Consider the following 6,000-nt stretch of genomic DNA (forward strand, 5'->3'; position numbering starts at 1 on the left):
TGAGGGACTGGAGGTGCAGATCATGGTGAGCCACAGAGATAGCAGTGGAGGAGCTGGGAGATCCACCTGTCTTGCCAGCCTGGGAAGCCAGACTCTTCTCTTTTTCTTTACAGGGTTTGGAATAATCTTCCTCTGTGCCACCGTGTTTCTCTCTTTTTATCTGTAAATCCCAGTCCCTCAGGAAACATCCTAGAGTGAGACTGGCACTTGATGACGGGGCAATCACAAAACATTTAAAGAAAATTAAGGGTGCTGTAGGAAACTGCGGAAGGAAATAATATTTTCTGTTCTTTAAATTGAGCAGAATTGCACACTTGAGAAAACAACTGCACAACTCAAGGAATTTGCCTTCCACCTGCCCTGCCTGGGCCAGCACTCCAGTGCCACCATAAACACATGGATGGCTTCCCTCTGGATGAGAGAGATGAGCAGCAGAACGTGGTCAGTGTGAATTGTGGCATGAGTGGAAGAAATTCAGATGAGGCATTCACTGAGAAGAGCCTTAGAAGACACCTACTTGATGGAGAATTTGTCAACACAGCAGTGGCATCAGGAAAAGGGATGGGAGGTCCAGCACCCTTACTTTGCATGTGGATACATAATTCTTAATTTCATATTCTGTGTTTTGTTCTCTGGGGCTTTTATATCCATCAGTAAGCCACACCAATATTTTTTACTTCCCTGACAGAAGCACTGAAAATCAGAATTCATTTATTTAGTACCAAACAAATGCAGAAATAAGAGCAAGCTGTAGCACTATGATACACATTTGTAACCCTCTGAGGACCAGATGCAGCAGTGCTGGAACACTCAGCAGCTGTAATGTGCACTGAGAAGTCACATTTGTTCAAGAAAAGCCACATTACTTATATTAATTGGATGTGTCCAGCTCATCCTGAGTCCACTTAAGCCTTGGCAAACCTCTAGCTCTGAGCATAACAAAGGTATTAATACTGATATTCCCTTATATTATCCCATTTACATAACGACTCCCACCTTTGCAGCCCAATACTTATTCTTTGGAACAGAAGAACTATTGACTCATATCTGGACTGGGTTGCCAAAACCTCCTAAATTTAGAGATGTTTGGAACAAGAAAAGGAGTTTGGTTCAGGCCCATCCACAACAGCAAATTAAACACAAGTCATCATCTGTGCGAGCGACATTTTCGGCATGTCCAGAGCCTGGCGGGAGCTGACATTCCTTCTCCCAGAAAGATTTACAGAATTTGTGCATTGAAAAGCATTGAGGTAAACCCTGGTCTGAGGGCCAAGTGCATAAATTAGACCTGTCCCCTCCCTCCAGTAAATTACAGACATACAGGCCGTAGGTTGGCTCGCTGTGCTCTTGGCAACTCTAGCAACTCTGCGAGCGTGTGCTCACAGAAAGGGGGTTTGTGTCGTACTCACACATTTACATTTCATTTTCTGAGATTTTGGTGCAAAGGATATGTTGTACATCATTTCTTCCCTCCATTCACTTCAGATACTGCATTAAACAGACTGAGAAAAAAGAGTAATATTAAAATGTTGGCACATGCTGCACTTTCTCAGCAGAAACTGTGTCGCCTGCACATCACTTTGGTTTAAATTATGTAGGTCAATGTTAGGTCAGCAAGAAGTGCTGGATTAGCATCTGCAGAGATTGAGGTCCTCTCCTCATTCACAGAGCAAGTCCAGAACAAGAAACTGCACTAAAGCTTCATGCACAAAGCTGCCTTAGAAGACAGGACATTTCCTCAGGCCAACCAAGTGCTCACCTGTTCCCCCAGCCCGTGGTTTATATGGAAACCAAACTGGCCAGTTGGCAGAGTGACAAGGGTCTGACACTACCAAACTGCTTCTTCAAACACTGTCAAGGTTTTTATGAGCTGCATATTTGCAGAAGTCCATGTACCTGTGAAATAACTGAATCACTGTCTTCCATGTGTCAAAATGATGCCATTTCTGGGCTGTTCCATCTTCCTCCCACAGACCTACCACGTTTTGGGTGGAATGCATGGCCTGAAAACCCAAATACGTGTGGTAGCTCAGACTGGCTCTAGAGAAGGGACATGGTGAATGGCACTGGGAACCCCACACAACATCCCAAAGGGATGCAGTTCACTCCAGGCTTTCAGCCTCCCAAACTGGATTATCTGTGTGGAGGTTTTCTCAATGACCTGAAGAACCAATAGAACTTTTCATTGAAGGCTGGAAGCCTCATGTAATCAGACAACATAAGAATTCATGTTTCTAAAAAAAAGCCCCAGTATTTTGAGCATACTGCAGGAACTGCTGCTTCAAAGTTATGCAAATTCCAGATCTTCTGTTTCTGTAAATAAGTATTCTCCAGGGGAGAACATACAGAGGAGACAGTCATGCACTAGCCTGAACAGGGATTGGGAAATTCAGGCTCTAGTCCAGCTCCACTCAGACACTTCGGCTCACTGGCTTCCATTTTCCATGGTGAGACCAAAACAATGGTAATAAAAATTACAATGAAAGCAATTGAAAAATATTTGCATAATTATTTAGCGTGTGTTTGCATGCTTTGCATGTTAAACAAGGGATTGTTGCTCATCCCACACTCTCAGGACAGATAGGGAAGTAGAAAATGTGGAGCTGAGTGGGAACAAAACCTGATGTGTGTAGAAGTAAATTCAGTTCTGTAGGAAAACAAGCTGAAATGTGTATTTAAGAGAGACTAAATATTGAAAGATTCACAGCCTGGTGGAAAAAACCAGCGAGTTCACATAGGGAACAAAGGCTGTGACACAGAGGGAAGGATGCAAATAATTGTGGAAGAAGCTGATGAATGGTGGGGCAGGCTGGAAATACTGGTAGAGCTGAAATTGTGACAGGTGAACAAAGAATGATGATGATGATTGATGATGATGATGATGATGATGACGACGATGATGATGATGATGATGAAGAGTCCCTTTTCAGTTTGCACAGTGATGGAACATGAGTTCTGCTGACTCAGGGTGAAACCCAGACTGGGAGATTCTGCTGCTGCAGGGCAAGGGCCACCTTGGATATCTGGGATCTCAGCCACTTCCAAAGCACTGCTGAAGCCAAGCACCTGCCTGGGGAAGGTGTTGCTCCACAAACCTTTGATATGGCACATTTAGCAGCAGGTCCAACCAGTAATTAATTGAACAAAGCATTCAAGGCAATGGGACAAACCCATGTGGGAATAAGGCTGAGTCACATTGTGCAGGAGTGGCACCCCTAAGCCAAGCCCATCCCAGAGCTGTTCCCTCTTTATCCATTCAGGCTCTGGCACAGATTGAGTTCTCCATCTGAAATACCAAGCTCTCCCTCATTGGGGATAAATTTACCTTGGTTTTCAGACACCACTTTATGTGGATAGGCCAGATGAGGTTTTCTGAACAGTCACCCAGGGAGGTGGAAATATCAGCAGGAATTAACAGAGAGATGTCACCTTGGCAGATCAACTTACTGTGTCCCCTCAGTGCTCTGCCAACTTTCAGCTGAGGCTGGTTGTATGATTTGGGGAACTTAAGTGGGGAAAGGCTGATTTGAGAACAAAAAATGGAGCTGGGGGTTCCATACTCAACGAAGTAAAATGATAATCCCCTATCAAAAGAGAAATATGTGATACTCTGGCAGTAAAATTCATAAGAGCATCATGAGCTATAAATTAAAAAAAAAAAAAAAAGACAAAGACATAAAGAAAAACAGAGTAATCCAACCATGGGAGAACAGCAAGAAAAGCAGCTGGTTCAGATATTCCTATTGACAAAACTCTGGCTGGATATCAAATATATCCTTTCCCACCCCGATATCCTCTGAGCTTCAAGGGAGCACAAACATCCTTATCGTTCTCCATCATTAATTGCCAGTCCTACTCTGTCCAGCTACCAGAGCGTTGACCTCTGGATGCAGATACAAGTGGTCCTTATCACCCTTTACCCCACAGGACAGCCCTGTGGGTTCATGCGGGGAGAGCATGAGTTGCCATATGGAACATATCAATCAAAGGAAAGTATTTTTATTTTACATAGAAGGCTATTCACAATCTCCCACTGGTGTTTGCCATAAAACCAAGACAAAGTGAGGTTGTTTCAGCACTGTCTGGTCTCAGGGAACGTGGATGGATGTCCATCCAGTTTTACTGCAGTCTGGAATAGGATTTCTTCATGCAAGGAGCACATTTAGCTGTCTGCAAATTCCAGAGATGTTTTCAGTAGAAGTGCAAGGTTGTGCTACCAAAGGAGAACATGAGCCAAAGATGTTCTATTATCCATATCCTATTAAAGGTCAGCCAGAGCTCTTACCTCAGTGCTATAATGTGACCAGAAACTTAATTGAAAATATACGAAAAGGTTATTAACGAAGAGATGAAACCATAGTAAATTTAATATAGCTCACAGAAGGACTCTTGCTAGAAAGAGAAGGTTACATAGATAGATAGATAGGCCTTTAATTAAGGTGTATTGCTGGGTTAAGTGTAAATTTTCCAAGCAAAAATGAAGATAGAAAACTGGTAATTGCTTCCAATTTTATAATAAAAATCAGTCATATTCATTTTAGTTCCTATGACAGCCTTACTTAATTCCAAGCTTCATTCACTTAATTGGAAGGGAGAATTCTTTGAGTAAAACATAAGGAATTGAGGAAAGAGACAGGCAGATTGCAAGAACTGAATGAACAGCACTTTAAATGAAATCATTAAAACCCCTCATCCATGATCCCAAGTAGATTCATATTTGCTGTCCTCAAGGGATATTTATTATCAAAGCTGAGTAGGAAAAGATTGGGAATTATATCAGAAAAAAAAACCTCTAATGGTTTCTTGAAAATTGAATCTGAAGAACTCTCCCTTTCTATCACTGTCATAATTTTTCCATGTCTCAAAGTTAGTGTAGAGTAGAAACTCAAATATTTCTCTCATTGACACCTCTTGCAATTCTGGTGTCACGTGTAACACAAAGGTTCACAAAGGTGCACAGGAACCACATTTACCTCAACCAAATTCTCACTTTGTTTACCACAGACCTGCAGGAGGGAGTACATTCAAGGAGAGCTTTGTCGTGAGTGTTCACACAACTCTCCTTGCATAAATCAGTCTCAAGGGGAAAAAAAAGCCTTCCTGAAGCGGTGAGTCTGTGGGTTTGGGAGTCAACCGGTGGTGATTAGGAAACAATCCGTGGTGGCTGAGGTGGCAGATAAGAGGCAGAGATGTGAAGAGCTGACATTTAAAAGTAATAATCCTGGAGAATACTGGTGATTCACAAGAGCAGATATCAGAATCTCTTGATGACTACTGTTGAATAATAAGTCTACATCCCTTTCAAAAATAAAATAAAATTGTTGCCCTAACGAAGATGGACTTATGAGAGGGGTTTAGTTTCTCAGGGTGAATATTCACAGAGCTTCATGATGTGCAACTGCCCACTCTCCTTCCCCTGACAAAGTCCAACACAGAATGGGATATGGATGTAAATTCTACACATTCTCTGTTCCTGGATAGGAGATAGAATTCTGCAATTAGAATCAGTCAAGGTGCACGGAATTTTAGACCGTCCATGCATAAATGAAAACCAGTGCATCGTGAATGCATTTGTGGTGAGGGCAGTGGGTTCTGCCACAGGCAAATGCATCAGCAGCACCATTCCCAAGTCTTTTTGGGATCCATTTAAGCAACCACTTGAAAAGGATCCATAGCAGAAAGTGGGGAAAGCTGAGGCAAAGGTACTAAATCTCTCCCTGTCAGAGGTCAAATGATGTTAGAGAAATTACTCAATAGATGGTTTGGGTCTACATCTCTGGTTTCTGGAGGGAAATGACAAGGGACACTGTTCCATCAATTGAAATAAGAGAAGGTTAAAACATCCAGATGCCAATCGTTCAGAAATACAAAATAATCATGCTGCAAAAGTAATTAACACTTTCAGTTTTCAAAGGGCTGAGGAAGCTTTAACTAATTAAACAGTAAGGTTAGAGTAATTGAAACTCAGATGTTAGGTTGCTAAGGGGAACAGAATAATAG

The sequence above is a fragment of the Zonotrichia albicollis genome, chromosome 8 (assembly GCF_047830755.1).
Source record: "Zonotrichia albicollis isolate bZonAlb1 chromosome 8, bZonAlb1.hap1, whole genome shotgun sequence".
Classification (NCBI taxonomy): Eukaryota; Metazoa; Chordata; class Aves; order Passeriformes; family Passerellidae; genus Zonotrichia; species Zonotrichia albicollis.